Genomic DNA, 23,048 nt, shown 5'->3' with positions numbered 1-23,048 from the left:
CAGGGGCAAGTCTATTTAACGCGGTCTGCCGAAAACATCGCAGACTAAAATGTCGCTGAGAAAATAACGCATGGCGAAAATGTCGTGGTAGAAAATATCGTAGGAGAAAAGAAAGCAAGGAGAAAACATCGCAGTTCTAAAACATCGTGGTGCAAAATATCGTAGTCGAAAATAAAGCGGCTCAAAAACTTCGCAGTTTAAAAACATCGTCATCGAAAATATCGTGGTAAAAAATAAAGTAACTAACGCTAAAAAAAAAAAAAGGATGGACAGTTCCTTATGTCTTTTGCTGTACTGGGTCGATTGAGAAATTCAACTCGCGTTTTTAATCTCTGAAAAGCGTGACTTAGGATATGTATTAGATTTATATATCACATCGCTCTAATAGGTATTTTAACACATAATCGGACTCTTTCAGACACGGCATGCCAATTTTTTTTCATATTCCGATTCTAAGACTCAAATTATGCCAAACTGCCAAGTTTTGCAAAAATCGCACGAGTAGTTTATAAAGAAAATTAACTCTCGAAATACTAATTGCTCCGTGTTAATTGAATTTGATATATATTTATGAATATCTCTTCTTTTATTAAAATTATTTGATTCTATCTTTCATATTTCGAAATTTAGGTTCATTCCAAATAAAATTCGCCCATTTTTTACGATTTATTTTTTAAATTTGTATTTTTAAATAATTTTTATAAATTTTTCGAAAAATAATTTGAATTATAACCTATAAAATTTTTGCCATCATCTTGAAATAGATTTATTTTTAAGCGTATCTACAAGACACTAGAGTTTTTTAGTCAAATTTTCCTAAGATATACGTGAATTTACATATAGACGCGTTTTGAAATTTTGCCTATTTTTTATAAGCGATAATAATGCCAAATGTGATTTACGCACTTTGTTAAAATTATTTAAAAGTAGAAAGGAAGACTTTCCTTCCGCTCGTCTACAATGAAAAAAATCTGATGTGTACACCACATGACTTCCTTGTACGGAATATTAAATTATACGCATTTTTTCTTACATTTCATTTAAACTTATTGGATTGAATTAAATCTACTTCGCCGACAGCGCATAAACCGCAATAGAATAAATGCATTCTTTAAAATTCACTCTAGTATTTGTTTACCATAGCGACATTCTGGCGCTAGATTCATTTAACAGTATTAATAATTATATAACAGTTAACTTATATAATAATCATATAACGACAATAAAGTTAACTGTTATATAATCCAATAATTATATAACAGTTAACTTATGTATTTCGTTCATATTATAACTCATAATGCACAAAATTTATATCATTTAAAGAATAGAATTATCCAATCGTTGCCACATGTTCTATGCAAATACTATAATAAAGCTAGAACGATGTATAAAAGAAATTAAGCAAACAAAACAAAAAAGAAACAGTTTTTCACAGACGATTGAGTATTTCTCACTGAATTAATTCAGTTCTCACTTCGCGAGAAGGCAAAAATACATAAAAAATCAAAATATCTATATTAAAAATTACGAAGTAAATCTCAAATACTTATTTCCTCGAAAAAATTCCAAACAGAATTAAGTATGATTTAATTGGCAAAGCGTTATCTTTGTTGTTGCGAAGCTAAGTTTCTCTAGATTGGCAACAAATCTACAATTCTGCTGTTTCAAATGTAAACAAATATGTCCGCCATGTTATTTAAAACTTAACCGCACTTAAACAGCTTTTAAATTGTCGATAATTGTACAAATATTGGTTCCAGAATTACGAAAGGCATAAAAACCTTGACCGGAAGATAAAAATAACATAATACAATCATTTTTAAAGCAAAACATGTACAATTTACAAACGTATAAGAGTAAAGAAACTGAGATCACGGAGCCGGGTAACAGAGTGGATATATATATAAATATATTTATATACGTTTGGTGCGGCCGATTGCAACTAAAATACGAGGTACACATCTACATGTTATAGCAGTCCTATATACAAAATTTCAACGTCCTGAGGCTACTCGTTTTTGAGTTATGCGAGATACGTACGTACGTACATAGGTTCGTACAGACGCCACGAAAAATTCTCTTCAGAATTAATTTTAAAGCTGTTTTATAATTTTTTTGAAGGAAAAGAGTATTTTATTCTGTCCTTACGTACAGATATCACGCAAAAACATCGTTAAATTGCATTCGAAAGCGGTCAAAGTGAATATTTTCGTTGAAATATGCTGCCTGAAGCTTTTCGCGATTACAATACTTCCTTTTTACTTCGTACAAGGAAGTAAAAAGAAAGGAAAATAGGATGCTATAAATTAAGAAGTTCGCCAAGTGAATTATTCTTGGCGCAAGCTGAAAAAAGTACGCCAAGATAAATTTTCGAATTTATCCGTAAATTTCGCGCCAAATTTTAAAAAATTTAATATCTAGGCATAATTTGAGACGTAGATTCGAAATATGGAAAAAAATGGCATGTCATTTCAGAAAAAAGTCCGATTTTCCGTTAAAATACATATATTATAACAAATGTTATATATAAATCTAATATATATCCCAAGTCATGCTTTCAAGACATGAAAAACCCAATTTGAATTTCGTCAATCGGCTCAGTAGAACGGGAGCTGTCACTTTTTTTTTTTTTCGTAAAATGCGTTTTGAAGGATTGTGATTAATGCATCAAAATTTTGGACAGTTGCTATTGCTTCTGCTGTAGGGTTTACCCATAGAAATGCATCCATTTATTATTAATTTTTAAAACTGCACCATTCATTTAAAAACACGCTACATAATATTACTACAAAATTTCCTCATAAATATTAGATTTTGTTTTAGATGGATAATGCATATGACTGTATACGCAAAAATTATAATCAAAATAAATTTATCTATATCCAAAGTGCGGCCTGCGAGCCACATTTGGGCAACCAAGCTTATATAAAGAGCCTGAAGTGATTTTTTATTTATAGTTTTTGCAAACGGAGATTGAGGGTCACTTTCCACGTAGCAACATTTTCAGTTTCACAAATGCATATTAAAATTGAAGCTTTGGTACGTTCTTGTTAAAGCGACCACCGTGTAAGCCTTTAGTGGTATTTGAGGTTTTCGTGTTACATCTTGGGCGATTATCTTTGCCTACTTGGCGACTAATTACTAACTTTGGCGACTAAGCACGGTGATCACTTTCATTAGTTTTAATACATTGTAAAGCTTCAATAATTTTGTGATACCACTAATACAGCTACTAAAGAACTGCTCTCTGCCGAATACGCTATCGTGAATATACGATCTCGCCCGAATGACCTGAAGTAATCTTGCACATCGCACTCTCCCTTTTCCTTTAGGTACTAATAGCAAACAGAATTTAATTCATATATTTTTTTTTTTAATTTCGTCTTGCGTAGAATCAAACCAGAGACAATGATTATCTTGGCATTATTAGCACATTTCTCGACAAGATGTTTATTGATATAAAGAAGTTAGTTTGTATGTGCATAGATGAATGTCCGTTAATGATGGAATTTGAAAGCAGATTTGCTTCCTTTTTAAACCGAAAATACAATTTAACAAATCTCTTGTCATTTTCATTGTCATGTCATTGTCATTGTCAATCTCTTGTCATGTCATTTTCATCATTCACCAAGAAACCTTTCCATCACTTGTCTGTATGTCGGATCTAGACGCCGTGATGAAAACGATAATAATTGGTTGGTTTGTTTATAAGATATTTCTCCCACTTCCCTAGCGTGCCTTCGTGGTGTAACGGTAGCAAGCTGGGCCGGTATTCCAGAGGTCCGTGGTTCGATTCCCGGCGAAGGCGGTTGTATATTTTTCATCTTTTCTGCTTCCAGTTAACCTAATGACTCTGCATGGTTTGTTTAATTATGGCAAAGCACGCGAGGGATACCTGCTCAAGGGAAGAAGTGCCTTCGTGGAGGACTTTCTAAGTAAAAATTGTCTCATATTCGTGTTACACATGGAAAAAACCACGAAAACGCCCATGCAGCCAGCCCGTTCGCCGAAAGTCGAGCCCGGACCGAACTACCAGTGTTCAGCGACTTTTCCGCTTGGCCATTGATAGGCTGTTGAGCTCAAAGGAAGGCAGCCATTAACGTTTATGTTTAACTTGCAGCACGTGTGCTGCTTTGGTGGGCAACAAAGTTTCACACTAGTGCAAAATTCTCAACATCAGCAAAAATTAACACAAACCATTTAACTGGCTTACTCGAAAAATTTCAAAGCAGATTTCAGGAATTAAAAATTCTGACAACTGTCTTTTGTCTCTAGAAAATTCTCGTAACGAAGAAACAGTAGTAATTGTATTGAAATACAATTATACAAGGCTACTGGGCGAAGTCAAAGAATTCAAAAACTCTACGAATTTGGAGGTTGTTTTTAAAGAAAAGAGAGAAGAGGTATATGCTCAATTTTGAAAATTAGTGCATACAAAATGCAAGATTATATAAAAGTATACGCAAAGATTGCTTACGTTTTTCGCATCAATAGATCTTTGAGAATCATCCTTTCTTTGAAATTTGCTAAGAGATGACATAGAAATCGACTTACTAATTCTCAATTTCATGATATATTAAAATCAGCTTACAGCAATTATAAACATGATTTTCTAGAAATAGTTTAAAATGTTGTCCCAGTATCCAAAATTACATACATTTTAAACAAAATTTGGACACATAATGATTTATTTTATAATACTTAAACTAACAGATTTAACGTGGCAAATATATGTATGTGACCTGAAATAAATTGGGATATTAAAGGGTGTTAGTAATCCATTTTATTTATCTCATTCATGGTTTAAATCACACTTGCTTCAAAGCATTGCTAAGAGGTCCAAGTAAAATGACATTTCACATGATTAGTTGACATCGCACCGAGCAAAGCCCTTTCATAATAGTGAAGATAAATGTGATATTTTTAATATTGAAGATAAATAAATAATATTGAAGATAAATTAATTTGTATTCAGTTATATTGTAATGTTGCGCGCTTCCAACCTGCACGCAACAATAGTGGTGACTGCTATGAACTGGAAAGTATACAAAGTCTTGAGAAGGGTTTAAATCCCTTTTTATTCAACTTTAGAAATTACAGATGCGTGCTCTTGACGCTCACAAACTACGCCGACCCATCGGTAAAATAAAAATAAGAAACTCAAAAAAGAATAATAACAAGTGACTAACTACGAGGCTCTCTAAACGTAACTAACCTCACCGCGTTCTAAGATACCGCTGATAATTCAGCAAACTTCTGAACATTACGTTGAAAGATTTAACTATCTACTGAGGCAAGCACACAGACCGAAACGCGTGGTTCTTCAATTTCTAACTAGCCACCTCCACGCTCGTGAAGCAAGAAAGCACACTTTCGAACTCGTTTCCCTTCTATTTAACTCAGATTACTTCCGCTGACAATTTTGAATACTTTGCGCGTTCTACTAAAATTTACATACTCTGGCATTGGCAATTCCAGGGGAAAGTAAGGCTTAACAGGAAAGATAGTTAAAACTTAAAATAAATGTTAGTTAAAATAAATATAAACCCTACAATATATTCAGATTTATCTTCGATTTTCTACCTTCATAATACTGAAGACAAATGTAGTATTCATAATACTGAAGGTAAATAAATAATATTGAATATAATTTATCTTCAGTTATAGATTCAATATATTCAGATTTATCTTCAATGCTCTACTTTGATAATATTGAAGGTAAATGTAATATTTATAATACTGAAGATAAATTAATTTATCTTCAGTTATTAATTAATTTATCTTCGATATCCTTCTTTCATAATACTGAAGATAAATAAATAAATAAAAAAGAAAAGAAAAAAATTTGAAAGAATTCAGATTTTAATTACGTAGGATTAAGGGGCTTTTTATAATATTTCGTGTGTTACCTTTATTTATTAAATCTCATGTTCTTCGTACTTACATCATAAAATTCAGTTCAAGAGCAATATCAAAAAGTAATTTTAAGCTGAGCCTAATTGTTATCTTTAGAATTTCTGACCCACAGTCTCACGCGCTAGAGATAAAAATATTTTTATTGTACAACGTTGCCATTGCTCGCTTTGAAATCCTTGAGTTTGTTAATCAAAAATTCGTTAAAGTTTTACAAAATATGAAATCAATGGTAAAACAAATTCCAAATTCCAAATTAGGGCTACTAGATGCCCATATTCGGTGAAAGATTACTTTATTCAAAATTGGGTGGCTCTAGGTACCGTTGTTTTATTACAATGCGAGAAACATGCATACATTTATGCAGATTCTTCATTATTTAATTTCTTTAAATATAATACAGGGCGATAATATTCGGTGGCAACAATTTGAAAAGTGAAACAACGCAGAAAGTGAATCAACTCAAAATGCCAAAACGAAATTAATAGTCCTTCTGAGTAAATTGCCCCTTTAGAATAATAACTAAATAAATTATACATCAGGTTGGCAACAGCATTTTGTTTATCGTGGATATGATTTTATCCAAAAGAAAAAACAATAAATACGCCGGAAACATTTCTCGATGAGGAGTTTATATATTGCTAGTTTTTTTAACGTTTCTCTTGAAATCATTATACACGGGAAAGAAAAATGTTTCTTAGTTTTTCTGGGGAAAAAATACAGATTTAATTTTATCTCAAGTATCGCAGTTTACTCAAAGTGTATAAAAAGCACTTCGAGGAATAAATAACGGAAATACAAATGTCAGAGAGATTATAGTTACACGAGTTCTTTCTTTTTCACGGAAAGTATTTTAATACAATATTTGATTTTATCTTCTAATTTAACACTTGTTTCTGACAGCTTTAACTTCAGAACTGAATACAGACAAGAAATCTTCACGATACGATCAATCACGTTTAAAATAAGAATGATTTAAAAGATATTTGCCAGAAAAGAAACCAGGAAATAAGGGAGGGATTCGTCATCGTAACGTGGTCGATCAATAATATTTCAGTGATCAGTTTGACGAGGAAATAGGATTAAACCGTAAATTGAATTCATATTTTTCCCTATCATAAATTTGTTCCTAATACCATTATATGAGACTAGCTGAGTCAGGAATGGGAGAATAGAAATTACTTCCTATTTGATTGTTACTTGGAGATCCACGGAAGAATTTCTTGAATGTTATAAAGAGAAAACATATTTTGAACGAAGGAAGTACGGGTACATGCATGAAGCTTTTACAGTGTAACTTCGAAACAAAATCAATTATTATAATTTTGTTTGGTATATGGTATTAATAAAATGCATAGTTTTAAAATGTCTACTAGAATAATATAGCTTAGAAACTTTATTATTAAAATGTATGAGCATAAGATTAAATTTCATTCCGTATTTCACTTTAGGCGATCAAATAATATTTTTAACTGTTCCTGTCTTTAACATACGAATAGTTAGATTGAAAGGCTTTCCCACCTGATAAGGAAAATAAAATGAGCAATGCCCGATTAGGCATTGCCTGTCTCCTATATAAAAAAGCCCACCATCGGCCGAGCGGTAAAGTCGCTGAACACTGGTAGTTCGGTGCGACGTTCGAATCCCGTGAACGGGCTGGCTGCGTTTGCGTTTTCGTGGTTTTCCCCATGTGTACCGTGTATACGAGCCATTTTCCCTTAGAAAGTCCTCCACTAAGGCATCCCTCTCCTTAGGCAGATAGTCCTCGAGGCTTTGCCATAATCACACGCCTATTTAAAAAATTCCTAATATCACTATAGTGGCGCTGGAACTAAAGTGTGGTGGATGATGATTCTTCACCACCAGGAATTGGCGACTGGGTTCCCTAATCTCCAGTCACCCACACCCTTTAAAAGGGGGAGTATATAAGGTCTTTTCTCCCTAATTCCGGCATGCCTTCGTGGTGGTTCGAGTGCTGGCGAGGGCAGTGCTCATTTTCATGTCTCCTGTTTCAAAAAATCCTAATGTCTGTAGAACTGGAATGCATATGATAGCCGAATTACGGTTACAGCTACATAGAGCATCAATTACAATATCCGTAGCAGTTACACAGGGGCTGCCCCAAAATGTCCCTGAATGGTCGCCAAGTCTGGGTACTTTTGATAATTTCTCGCCAGATTTGGCTGCTAAAATCGTTGCCACCTTTGCGATATCTCGCCAGTTTAGTGAGATAGGCCTCTGTATTGTTACTTTCCCGGCAAGCTTCGCTTCTCTAAATTTTCATGTTACATTACACAGACAAATACAAAAATTTCACATAAAATTGCACTAAAATCATCTATCTATGTACAAAATCCGTAACAGTACTCACGTAATCGAAGAATTTGGAATTATCAAAGTAATGATAATAAACAATCATAATAATAATAATCAATGAATAAATTAATCTGGAAATTTTCCGAGAGGCAGCTATAAATAAATAATAATTCCATGCTTAAGTTATTAGTGTTTAATAATTCCATGCTTTCGGCTGCTAATGGGTCCTGTAACAAATTTAAAAAAAAAAACCTATTACGATTCTGCCACTTGCATATTATACTTGCAGGAAAATAAAATATAATCCTTTTCTCAATTAAATAAATTCTAAGCGATGTCTGAATAGAATTTATATTTTTTTAATATTTTTTGTGCCCTTTTTAACAAAATTTCTAACATAATTGATCGTTCTCTGAAAGGCCTTTACTGATGATGATTGGATGGATCCTCGAATTTAATACTGGAGCATTCTACCTCCCCCACCCATACCAACTGAAAGAAGGAAAGGTTACGAAAACTAGCCCAGATTGCTAACAATAGCCACTGCCTACACGAAACATATGATAACCAATTTAACCGAAGTCTATTTTCGTAACCGAAGCAAAGAGAGCTTAATTTGAAAAAATTTCCTGGATAAATCTCACTCACAACACAAACAAAAGAAACAAGCCTTTTCCATTATTGTTATTTTTCTTGTTAATAATACGTATCATTTTGAAGCAGTTTCCTTCACTTCAGTTCCTATTTTTGTGACGTCGCAGTTCGCGACCTAAATTTGTCGAGAAGGCCTCAGATGTGGTTATTGTTCGACTCGGCTGCGGGGACGGACAGAGAGCTCTCGATTTGAACTATTGGTCCAGGACGACCTCGTTTGTTAAGGGCAATCACAGCGGGGTCGGTTTCATTGCTCTCTGAATAAAGGTGCCACGAGAGCAAAATAAAGTCGGAAATTCACAGTCCTATAAATGTATTTTCAATTCAGCCATTAAACGAGTTCGTGGATGGCATCACTTAAGTTGATGATAATTAGCCTAAAGAGGCGTTAACCCAGAAGGGCTATTAATCCCAAAACGGCATTCATAATAAATGTCCTTTTCAAACTGTTGCCACAAAATATTATAGCCCTGTATTATAGTTAAAGAAATGAAGAATCTGCCATGAATGTATGTACTATGTTTCTCGCATTGTGATAAAACAACGGTACCTAGAGCCATCAAATTTCGAATAACGCAAATCTCAACCCGAATATGGGCGCCTGGAAGTCCGAATTTGGAATCTGGAATTAGTATTATTGTCCGTTTTTCATATTTTGTAAAACTTAATCGAATTTTTTATTAAAAAAATTCAAGGATTTCAAAGTGAGCAATGGCAATAATGCACGGGAGAAAATATTCTTATCTCCAGGGAGCGAGACTGTCTGTCGGAAATTCTAAAGATATGCTTTTTTTTAATATTTTTAACACAAACGGACGGTAGCCCAAATGATTTCAAAATGTCTGTAAATGGAAAAAAAAATTCTTTGGGCGTAATATAAAATCTGAAACAAAACCATAAAAAATATTAATAATAATTTTTTTAATGTTTTTCTCTCTTTTAAAACTAGAACTTATTGCCTAGAAAAAATCAAAGTCCCTTCCTTTCCATTAAACATTGGATGACATTAATTGTCACTTTTAGACGTGAAGTTTTTTTTTTTTTTAAATTTTTTCTATACAATCGAACGACTTTCTATCGAAGTATTATTTTTTATGGTAAAGGTATTTTTAGTTACTTTATAAGGTATTTTCCCCTCCTTTCTGCATGCTTTCGTGGTGTAACGGTAGCGCACACTGCGCGTATTCGAGAGTTCCAGGGTTCGAGTCCCGGCGAAGGAGCTGCATGTTTCACCTCTGCTGCTTCAAAAAATCCTAATGAGTCTACAGTGGTACCCGGACTAAATGGTGAATGATGATTCTTCACCACTAGGATCCGGTGATTCAATCCCCTAATCCCCAGCCGCTCTTTAAAAGGGGAAGTATATAAGGTCTTTTCTTGATCTTTTCTGCATGCTTTCGTGGTGTAACTTGAGGCACGCTCGACGCGTATTAGGGAGGCGTAGAGTCCTCGCGAAGGCATTATGGATTTTTTTTTCAGTTTCTTGGCTTCGAAAAATTCTAAAATGACTCTACATCCATATTCACTTAAAAAAAATCAATATACAATATAAATGCAATGAATTATTATCTTTTAGGGTAAGAAAAATTCCTTGGTGCAAACAAAAAAAAAAAAAAAAAAAAAATTCTTTTTAAATTTGTGTCATTGAAAACTGCTGATTTCGCATTTTATTTTATGGTAACATATATTACAATAATTACATGAGGCTGTTTTTGCTTTTTAAATATGTCAAGTCTAACTCTCACCCCTCAGATGTTACATAAAAATTATTGACGTTATTTAGCACTGATACTTTAATTAAATGGTTAAAATATATAACCTTATTGTACCTCACCACTTGTGAGACACAATATGAAATACTGCAAAACAAAATTTATCAGTCGACTGGACGTGGCATTGAAATAATCTGACACTTAATAGTCTCGTCATTTCCAAATCTAAGTACTTTCTAACCAAGGCTACAACCTACGAATCGACAACTCAAAGTTAGCTTGGGGTCGTAACTCATCAAACAAGCTAATGGCTTAAAACTATAATTCTATCCCGAGCAGAGGCGTTTGCTAACAGGCAAGTGAAGGCGGACCTACGGCGAAGCAGTTGTTGGTTAAATACACTCAAACATTGTTACTAACTATGTCCTGCCCTTATAATAAACTGATAATATGTTTGCCACTCAAATCTGCATAATTCTCTGGAATGAGCCAGTCCGTAACAAAATGATGCATACAGGAAAGATATAAATTAATCTTAAACTGGCTAGTGAAACTCAATTATAATTATAATTTTCGTTGAAATAAAATACGATAAATGCACCCATAAAACAAGGCATATATATCACAAAACTTGGCATATATATATATTGATATCATTTGAGAAGATATGCAAATGGTTAAAATTTTGGAGGAAGGGAATTTAAGAAATGGTGGTAAAAAGATTATTTTTTTATGAAGGGATGAATCCTCCTTTGGCACCTACTATTTATGAATTAATATTTTATGAGACATAGGATTAATTAATTTGTCTGTGTCTCTCTACTGAAGATTCTAACACAAATCAGATAATTCAGCGGCTTACTAAGAATGTTTGCTACTGCTTTTCTAGACACTTTCTGTTGTGGGTAATCTACAGACCAATAAGAACATGAACTACCACTCTCGGAGACACTGTTTAGAAATATACGACAATGTAATTGAGCGTTGTTTTGCTGGTAAATAGTATCTGAGAGGTTTGAAAGCACAGAGTGCAACTGAATGTAGCCAGTACCAACCTATATACAAGCGAACCATGAGACTGCTGCACAGCATAGCTGATGAAGATCTGCTGCTTCCAGAGATGACTTCCTGGATTATCAACACAAGTGTGATAGCTTTGTGCCATTCGACAACAAATGCCATACCACAGTGCTAACCATTCCTTCTCCATATGCATATATGGCAGTTGTTAGCACCGACAGGGAAGCGGGATCCGTCGCCAGAGACAGCAAGCGTCTAATTGAAATTGTCCAGATGACCAAGATCGGCACCATTCCTGATAGTTATCTTAAGATGGGAGTTTAGTTGTCCTTAACGGACGTCCAGACTCAATCCCAGCTTCTTCTAATTGTTTTCGAATAGTATTCCTTGGTATCATAGAATGCGTGGAAGATAACAAATGCTTTTAAATGGATGGTAGTAATACCATTAGTGCGATCGAGGCCAATCTCCTGATTACAAGATCCTTCTGAAGATTTGAGTGTCAGGGGCATGCTGACCCTCTACATGGATTACTGTATGCTGTGATTCGTGTTGCCAACGCAAAGCAACCATCCATGTTGCTTCAATTAAGATGGCAACAGCTGATATATCTGTTGGATTAGCAAGCATCTCTTGCTCTTATGTCTCCGTCTAAATCCTCAACAAGTGCATCTCAAAAAAAAAAAAAAAAAAAGACTTCCAAAATCAAAGCAAAATGTTCCATTGGATTACCCCTGAACGAAAACTTTCGTCATTCTAAATGTGCATTTCACATCCATGCTCAGTGAGCCCTATGACAACAATGGCTCCGAAGTTCTAGTCGACATTTAGAAGCCAAGTTTTGCGTCAATAACTAACTACTTTTGCGGATGTATATATATTTTGGGAGAGTGTTTAATTAATTCGCATTGCAATGAATATGTATTTCTGGCTATGACAGAAGAAACAGCCTTGGCGATCTTTGAAAGGAAGATTCACAGAACTATTTTTGATGCTGTTTTGGAGAATAATATATGGCGTAAACGGTATAACTTCGAACTCTTTAAAATTTATAAAGATGAGGATGTTATTAAATCCATAAAATTAAGTAGAATAAGATGGGCAAATCACCCCCTAAGAATGAATGCAAAGAAACTATCCATAGGGTCTTTAATGCAACTCCTGTTTATTTAAGATCAAGAGGAAGACCTAAGAAAAGACGGAGGGGGGTCGACTGCCTGGATGAAGATTTTGCCACTCTAAAAATTAAGAACTGGAGATCAGTTGCTGGAAAGAGGGGGGAATGGTAAAGGCTCTGAAGGAGGCTAGGGACCATAAGGGGCTGTCGTGCCAATGCTGATAATGCATTGGCTGATGATGAATATGTATTGGGCATGCTGGGGAAAAACCAACCCAGTAATTATCCGGACTTTTCAGGGAATTGGTTCCAAATTGTTTGTTGAGATAATAATTATGAAATGAATAAATCCATAAGTCAGAATAAGCTACAGTAAAGTTTCTTGCAAAAAAAAAAAAAAGTAAGTTACAGTTCAATGATTTGTAATTTATTGTTTGTAAATAAGTTACAATTAAGTTTCTTGCAAAAAAAAAAAAAAAAAAAAAAAGAAGAAGATCAGTGGAGCACTATATCTAGAGCTTAGTCACTCTAGTTGTTATGATAAATAACTTTTAACCTTATGTCTTACCTTGAGCATCACGATGACTTAATTTATTTAAAACAAAAAACAATCAACCCCCCCCCCCCAAAAAAAAAAGTCAAGGTACTTAACAATTTCTACAAAACAAGTTTAGAGCTGATTTTCACTATTCAGAACTACGCCTCACAACGGAACCACTGGATATAAAATGCTTTATTTTGATAAGGACAATAGTGTGTAATGTGAGTTTTTCTATACATTATCTGTATTCTATTTTATTTACATTTACGTAAAAAGAAATTTAACGAAGTGGAGATTCGAAATCGGACTGGTACCAACTAGTAGTGATATTTAAAAAAATAAATGAAAGGAAAAAAAAATGAGGGGATGCATTAGTCATACACCCGTTTCTTTTGAATAACCACAGAATTGCTCCTAAAGGTGTTTTGAATTTAAAATGAACAGAAAAAACCAAATCCCGTGCTCGATCATTAATCCAACCATTGTTTTGATGCTTGTTTGTTCGAATTCGGTCAGTTTTTCGATCTTTATGCAATACACATTGCAGCTGACCTTGAAACGACAATGAAACGGTATCACGCACTACTTAGAGCTAGTTCGCGATTGGCTAAAAGCAGGACTCGTAGACATTAATTCTACTGGTCGCAAAGGAAAAAAAAAAAAAAAAAAAAAAAATCACAAAAGAAAATACATTTGACCCATTTTGGTAAAGCGAATTGGGCTTTAGGTGTTGTTCAGATTAATGCTTGCATTTCCCTGTCCCTTCTCTTTGCTATTGTAAAATTAATTAATGTGGAAAAACTTGCTAAGGAATAAGTTACAATGCAAACTGAAATGAATAGCTGTTGTTTAAACATTAGCACTGCATTATTACACCTTTTTCTTTTCATCTCGCCATCAACAGAACAGCTGGCCCACTGGGTTAGGTGCACTTCAACCTGTTGAATCCTGTCGATGGGGGGGGGGGGACTATAACAATATTTAAAGAAAAAATTTTGAAAATTTTCAGATTTTATATTACGTCCAAAGAGACTTTTTTTTTTATTTAACGTTTTGTGTGTTACCTTTACCAAATATCATGCTCTTCACACTTAAACCATAAAATTCAATTCTAAAGCAATATTGCAAAACATTTAAAAGAGCATACCTTTAGAATTTCCGATACATATTCTCGCGAGCTGGAGACAAAAATGTTTTTTTCTTCCGTACAGTGTTGCCATTACTCGCTTTGAAATCGTTGAGTTTCTTAATCAAAACTCATAAATGCTTTGCGAAATATGAAATAGATAATAAAACAAATTCCAAATTTGGGCTTCCAGATGTCCATATTCGGGTGGAGACGTAAGTTATTCAAAATTGGATGACTCTAAGTACCGTTGTCTTATCACAATGCGAGAAACATACATACATTTGTGCAGATTCTTCATTATTAATTTCTTTAAATATAATACAGGGCTTTAATATTTGGTGGGGAAAATAGGAAAAGTGATTCGCCGTTTATAGAGAATCGACGCAAAGTGCAAATTGCCCCTTTGAGGAAAAAATAAAACAGAAAAAAATCTGAAATCTTACATTTATGCCCAAAAGAGCGTTTTTTTTTTGTTTTTTTTTTTTTTTTTTTTAACGTTTTGTCATGTTCTAAGCACTTAAACCATAAAATTCAATTCAACAGCAGTGTAACAAAATAATTTTAAAAGAGCATATCTCTAGGACTTCCGATACACAGTCTTATGCGCTGGGCATAAAAATGTTTTATTATTATTATTATTATTATTATTTTATTTTTCCGTACTATGTTGCCATTACTCGCTTTGAAACCGTTGAGTTTGTTAGTCAAAAATTCGTTAAAGGTTTACAAAATATGAAATAGATTATAAAACAAATTCCAAATTCGGGCTTCCAGATGCTAATATTCGGGTGGAGACGTACGTTATTCGAAATTGGATGACAATAGGTACCGTTGTTTTATCACAATGCGAGAAACATACATACACGCAGATTTTTCATTATTTAATCCCTTTAAATATAAAACAGAGCGATAATATTTGGTGACAACAATTTGAAAAGTGATTCAACGCATTAAGTTTTTAATCGAAGTTGCCAAAACGAAATTAATAGCCCTTCTGTGTAAAATTGTCCCTTTGAGCTAAAAAAATAGAGCTTAATACTGTGTCCTCCGGGAATTGGATACATTTAGAGCTTAGTACTGTGCCCTCCGGAAATTGACTACGTTGTATTGTTACACTGGCAGTCATTTGCCTACATTCAAACTGAGACTTTCAGATTATTTTGCCAAATACATTGCATATTAATAAATAGCAGAATTCACTTGCTTTACTCAAATTCACATCTCGTAGTTTAATACCCTCATTGTGAAATTCTGCAGTCTCACATAATAAATCAAATAAATGCAATAAAAGAAGTAAGACCACAAATTTAAATTATGCAGAACTGAAAGGTAATTTACAACGTGCGAAATGCTCAGAAATTGCAATTCAGGAAAAACTTCATCGCAAGTATATTCCACAATTGTCATATTACAGAAGAGCGAAATACATCAATACTGAAGAGTTATTTCGAAATTTGATATCTAGATATCATCAATATTATTTTTAAAAGTTATTGTTGTGATTTATGTCACTTGTCTGACAGTAACATCAGAGCAAGCCCACGTTTTCCATCGTGGCAAGTAGCGCAAGATAGCGGCTGTTGTTGATAACAGCCTTGAACACGATACGGGTGTCAGTAACGACTTCGCTGTGTCCTCCCCCCCCCCTCAGTTTAGATGGAGAGCCCCTTGGGGGGATGACAGGTCCGAGGATCTTCAACCCCTCTTCTTCTACCACTAACCTCTTGAGAATACTTTCGTCTCGTCGCATATTTCGAGTGCCCCCATGCCGCACAGACACTATACATTTACAAATATCCATGCGTTCTCCGGGATTCGAACCCGGGCTTTTCGGTACCGCAGTAGGCTATGACGTATTTCCTTACTGGTCATGGGCCCTTTCCTTCATACCTCTGCCGCTTTGCGTTGAGAGAGAATGGTAACTGTGAATGTGGGGAGGAGGGTCATCCAGATCATTTTGTGTTCTCCTGCCCACACACAGCACTTAACAGCCTCAAGCAACCACGAGCCAGATTCTGGCCAAATTGGTTCCAGAATCTACAAAGTAACAGAGTTGCCCAGCAGAAACTGAAAACAATAACTGACTACTGTACTAGCAATTACTCTTCTGACACTGGAAGATAGTAGTCATAAAAATATATATAAACTAGTTCAATACGTCAGCAACAGAATATGTGATATGTATGTTCAATATGTAATTTTGTATTTATGCTGTGCCAGGTTCTCATACATAAAGTTCGTATTGTATCTGAATGCTGTAATGTATCTGTACATGTTTATATCTTTTATTTATGGTACCTAATTTATACTAAGGATCACGCGTACCTCAATGGTATGCTTCTTGTAAACTTTAAACTATCATGATAACGTATATGTATGGGTGTATATATCAATATGAGTGAGAGTATGTATACTTTTATTTGTTTCGGAATATCTATGTATGTAAGTGTGTATATATATGTATATGAGTTTGTATTTATATGTATATACATATATTTTGATTGTACTCTTCTTCCAGTGCCTTGTATGCACATGTATATATTTCTTTGTACATTGTTGTATTCTTCTTCAAGTGCCTTGTATGCACATGTATATCTCTTTTTTGCATTTTATAAATGTCGTCTACTCAGCCGGGGCTGCCCAGGGCTGCGGCCTGGTAGCTAGTTGTTGACTCCCGCCGAGTTGGTAACCAATTCTGCCAATTCGGCATGGATATATCTATACCTGGGTCGGAAACCAACTCAGCGGTTTACCTCCTCTAACCACTATACCGTCTGGACGTTTTAAAATGTAAGATAGTTCACTGACATTTGGAGGTAAGGAGGATGTGGTTTCTTTACGAAATGCAAGATATCGGTAGGTAACAAAACTTTGGGCAATAGCAATAAAGGCAGCGGTTTTCTAATAGAATGAACAGTGATTTACTTACATCTTCTGTTTGATTTACTGTGCCACGCAGACCAGAAAGTGGTTAGTGGCTCTGACTGCCATACCTAAGAACCCGGGCTCGAATCCCGGACAAGACATGGATGTAAACTGTCTGTCCGGCATCACCCAGGAGGCAACTGTGGACAATCTATTAGTTGCCTCCATAATACAGTTACAATCGCTTCCGAACTTAGTAGTGATCGCCATCATAGCCATCATAGACGGTAGCCATCATAAGCCATCACAGGCGTTGGCCTATGATGGAGGGAGATGATGGGCCTATGATGGCCTATGATTGCGGGCCTATAGAGAGGGTGGTGGACCTGATTTACTGAATACGGATGTTAATGCTTCCTTCTATTCTGTAAACTGTGCTTCTAAATATGGTTATAGATGTTGAAGTAGCATGAATCCTGCCGAAGTTTCACTGGGATGTTTTTATTGGTTGTGATTCATAAGTGCTTAATATTTCCTAATGCAGCGGTTTTTAACCATTGAACTAATGCGTACCATCTAAACAAAAATTGAAAAACTTTAGTACCACCATTACATTTTTTACAATGATTATTTTTCAATATCTCAATAGAAATATTTAAAAAACATATATTTTGCGTTTTTGCACAAGGTATTTGGTATTTCTATTAACTACGAACACAAAAAAATATTAGATTAAAGATTGGTTCTTTTAATACTTTAATTTAAAAATTTAGTACGAAGTTTGAGCCTGTTTAAGAGAGATGAATGTCTTTTATGTCTGCTCTCATTTCACTTAGTTTTAACCGTAAATTTGGATCCACTTTTAATTTTGTTCTGTATTTATTTTTCAAGTATAACATGGACGAAAATCCTTGTTCACACAAATCGGTTGTGCAAGAAGACAATAAAAATTTAATAGCTTTGTATTCAGACAAAAGTTAACAAGTGCGTTCTGAAATCTTCAGGTAGAGTTTGAGCACAGGAAATTTCTATCACCTGTTCTTTTTCTTCACGAGTTTTTGAATTTAATATTTAAAATACTTTGTTTCTGTGCTTACCACCTACTTTTCTCTTGCGTACCACCGGCTGAGAATCGCTGTCCTACTGTATTTAAACTCAAATCATATTCAAGGCTTAAAGTAAAAAATTAGGCGCAATTAGTTCTGTTTCTGAAAACAATTCACCAATAACGGAAAAATCAGCTACCGTGACGTAATTGCAACATTATGCATTGCAGATTACTGTTTCGATAAGTAAGTAGCCTTATGATCACGTGATAGAGTTAAACGCCTCGGGATGTGTACTGGCTTCTTATACCCTCTCTAGTAGATCTGTGATTCACATGCTACTTATCTCTCATATATACAGTGAAAACAAACACAAAGGCTGTCTGGACATTTTTTAGACAATTTTACTTTACCATTAGAAAAATCGTCTGCTTGGCAATTTATTTTTTAGATGCAACTATATTTTTGAAAGTATAAATTATCGTCTGCCACTTGACAGTTTTGGTTTCATACAAAATGGCACTTTTAAAGAAGCAATGGATGGGAGGCTATGTTTATGATCTTTTCGAACAAAATTATTCTTGTATCTAGTTATTAAAAATCGGTGTGGAAGCCATGATTTCTCGATATCTAAAATTACGATAGGTAATATTGTCAACAAGAAAGGGAAAAAAAACGTAAGTTTGGCTTCAAGTGGAAAAATTGTCCCAAATACATATCCAAGGAAAAAACAGAATGTTTCGAATATTGCAAAGGTAAGATCCTTAATAATAACATCTGCGCTAAGCGAATGGGCAAAATCATTAAAATGCTCAGCGTGAACTCTAAAACAAAGTGATTTAATGCTGATTTGAATCTTAAAAAGGCGAAGAAATACAGTGTCTCAAAAAAGTGATGGGACACTTGTATTTTACAAAAGGAAACTGTAGTAAAATAAATTTAAAAAACAGTAAAAATTTTCTGTGGGTGTGTTTCATACTTAATTTAGTAACAATTATTACATAACATACATTTTCTCAAAATATTAAAATATTAATTTAATAAAAATGCAATTGTTTAGAACGGAGCAAAAAATGGCACACATAAGTGATGGGACACTTACTTTTCCATCAAATATTTATCCAAAAATTTTACTTTTTAAAAGGTTTTAATATTTTGTTGGATTTCCTTTTCCTTTTAAAACATGATTTAATCTTTTTGGGATGGATTCCACTAATTTTTTTGTGATTTCTGGAGTGATTTTACCCCATTCTTCTTGAAGCAATGATTTTAATTGTTGTTTTGAAGAAATGATGTGCTTGCGAATTCTTGATTCCAATTCTTGCCAAATATTCTCTATGAGATTTAAGTCTGGAGATTGTGGTGGTGTTTTTATTATACAGCAGCCAGAGTCTAACGTTCAAAGCAGTGTGGTTGGGGTCATTGTCCTGGTAGAATTTAAAATTGTTATGAAGGTTCAATTTTCGTGCTGAAGATTTCAAATTTTGATTTAAAATCTCAATATAATTGTACTGATACATTATACAGTCAATAAAAACAAGATTACCGACTCCAGCGGACGACATACACCCCCATACCATAACTCCTCCTCCACCATGTTTTACTGTTGGCACCAAGTTCTGTTTTCGAAATTCTTCCCTGGGTTTTCTCCGCACCAAGATTCTACCGTCAGAACCAAATATATTAAATTTACTCTCATCAGCAAATATAACTTCATTCCAGTAATCAGAATTCTTATTTATGTTGGATTTTGCGAAAGCCAGTCTGAGTTTTCTATTCTTTTCACTTACGAAGAATTTTTTCCTGGCTGCTCTACCGTGATATCCAGCAGATCGAATTACTTTTCTAATAGTCTCAGGATTAACAATTACTCCATATAATGCTTGTAAATCAGCAACAATTTTAGGAGCACTGATTCTTGGATTTTTTTTAATATTTCGAACGATAATTCGCTTTATTCCATTGGATAGTTTTGATGGTCGGCCAGGTCTTCTTTTATCCTGGATCATATGATTCTTTTTATATCGTTTAATGATATTGAAAACTGTTGAAGGACTCAAGTTAACTGTTTCAGCTGCTTCTCTAATAGATTTTCCACGTTCAATATGCAAATTAATAACTAATTTTCGAATTTAGCTGCACAGAGCTAAAAAACACAAAAATTCCAAAACAAACTGGAGAGAAATACTGCAGACGATTTTATAAATTATTGCCAATTGCTTTTGAGTAAAAATAAATACCCCAAAAGGTATTTTTATTGCTTACTTCAGACGATTTTTGTTGCAAAGTACGTAGTGTGCCATCGCTTATGTGAGCCATTTTTCCTCCGTTCTAAACAATTGTATTTTTATTAAATTAACATTTTAATATTTTGAAAAAATGTATGTTATGTAATAATTGTTACTAAATTTAAGTATGAAACACACCCACAAAAAATTTTTACATGTTTTTTTAATTTATTTTATTACAGTTTCTTTTTGTAAAGCACAAGTGTCCCATCACGTTTTTGAGACACTGTATTATGTGCATCAGCCTTCTCCACCACGTGTCGCCGAACGCGGAATGCACTGCAAATCCTGAGACAAAATCCGGACAAAAACGGAAAAATGTTGCCATAATAGATGAATCTTGGGTGTATTTAAATGACTGCAATAAAAAGAGATCCATTTATTATCATCAAAGAGAAGGAAAAATCTTTAATCATGGTTCAAGAAATCTAAAGAAGGTTTTTCAAAGGAATTTATGATTATTGCTGGTTTTTCATATAATGGCAAATTAAAAATAAAGAGATTGCAGGATATGCTAAGATCAACTCTACGTATTATCAAGAACATAATTTGTACCCAATTTTCAAATATGAAATGCCTTCTCTTTCCCTGCAGTGCCATGAATCCGTAGAACTTCATCATGGTGCATTACCACACTGACATAAAAATGTAAGTCTACTCCATTGCTGGACTGGTCTTGCTGTGCCAAATGATATGTTATTGCTTTATTGGTCATCCCCAGATCTGACCCCTTGTGATTTTTTCCTATGGATTTTGTTAAAGACAATGTTTTCATGCCTCCATGTTCCTAAGATTTACACACGTCAAAATCCATTCTTAATTTCTTGGGGGAGGTAATGGAACAAGAAGCGGATGTCAAGGCCATTCCCTTCACTCATATTATTACTAAAGTCATGGATTTTCGGACTTTTAAAAGGGGACTGGTGAGACGTCGACCAACAACCGTCCTTGGACTTTGGAAAACTCTTCACGAGTAATGGGATAAAATGCCTCTTTTGATATTAGAAAGTGCTCTATTGTCTTGGAAATTCCGATATAGAAAGATAGTAAAGAATAAGGTTTATAAAATAGAACATTTAAAGCACAAAAATGTAGATAAATACAATGAAAATCGTCTGAAAAGTGTACGAATAGCTTCTGCACGAATAAAAAAATAGGGCTGAAAATTTTACCGCTCAGAAATGCTCATATTGTAATGAAGTTTTAAAGAAATCTCGCCATTTTTGAACGAACAACTTACTTTATTAGTCAAAACTTACAGAATAACTGAAAAACATTTTTAAGCGCGCGCATCGTCTGCGGATATTTTTTACGGATAATCGTCTGCGGTAATTTACATTTCCTAGTGGAATTATGTTGGTAGCACAGCAACGCAAATACGTTACAATATCTTAGCAAAAATTAAAAAAAAAAAAACCTCTTTTACAAATACATGCATTTCACTTGTGGAAAATGCATGCTGCAAGCCTCGGAACTAAGCAGTCCAATGAAAAATTTCTGAGCTTTATCTTAAACAGCTAAAGCTTTTGTTTATTACATAACCATAAATGTCTTCTGGAAGCGTTAATTTATGATAGAATAATATTACAGCAACTTATTTTTCTACAGTTTGGTAACGCTATTTTGAACATTTGAATCGTTTGACTTTATAGTGCTGTGTCTTGAATTTCAGTGCCTTAATTCTTAACCTAGTAGACCTGGCATAATTGCTTTGCATAAATGTCTTTCAGAAGTTAAACTGGACTTTAAAAACCAAGATCAGGATGCAACTTTTAAATATTTCGCATTTAAAAAAAATTTTTTATGCTAAACTAGCCGCTAAACCGCTGTTTAGAATAAAAGTACGTTTTATCTGGCTTCGTTTGGTTCTTAAGTGTAGCAGAAAAATGCCTAAAGGGAACACCAAACATTAAATTTAAAAACTGCACAGAATTTTACTCTGCAGAACAACTTTATATATATATATAATAAATAAATAAATAATATATTAAAAAATCAATAAAAAAGTATTATATATAAAAAAATTACAATGAAATAAGCAATATCCCATAACGCAAATATTAATTTCCCTAATAAATAAATTAAACAAATTCCCGTTGCAAAATCTTAAGAATTCAAATTGTATAAAGGAAGTTAAGAACTTTGTTTCTTAAAAAACATCATGCAAAACATTTTATATAATTAAAACTATATATAATTAAAGCATAATATAAAAATTAAAATGAAATAAGCAATAAATCTCACATTTTCAAGAGAAAACAGTCACAGTCCAGCATCCAAAGCAATGATTGAAAAACTGTTGCCAAAACCACATTTCTAAAAGAATGAAACTATCATCAGAAAGCAATAACCAATCAAAATTGTGCTTTGTGGATGACATAATAGAAAATATACAAACCTCTTTGCCATTAGCTAATAAAGAGAGAGAGAGAGGGAAAAAAAGGAAA

At 33.9% G+C, this 23,048-nt stretch overlaps 1 protein-coding gene across 1 annotated transcript in view; it reads right to left on the bottom strand.

The window, feature by feature from the left end:
* Ipk1 (Inositol phosphate kinase 1) overlaps positions 1 to 23,048 on the bottom strand; it is a 272,981-nt gene that overhangs the window by 226,998 nt on the left and 22,935 nt on the right. The window contains exon 2 of the mRNA XM_085827577.1: positions 22,846 to 22,917. The gene's annotated coding sequence lies outside the window, so the exon portion shown is untranslated. The remainder of the gene's footprint in view (positions 1 to 22,845; positions 22,918 to 23,048) is intronic.

Source organism: Stegodyphus dumicola, chromosome 12 (genome assembly GCF_044657685.1).
Source record: "Stegodyphus dumicola isolate Sdum_Otavi_A_Nest chromosome 12, ASM4465768v1".
Lineage (NCBI taxonomy): Eukaryota > Metazoa > Arthropoda > Arachnida > Araneae > Eresidae > Stegodyphus > Stegodyphus dumicola.
This window is presented reverse-complemented; position numbering and strand designations above follow the sequence as displayed.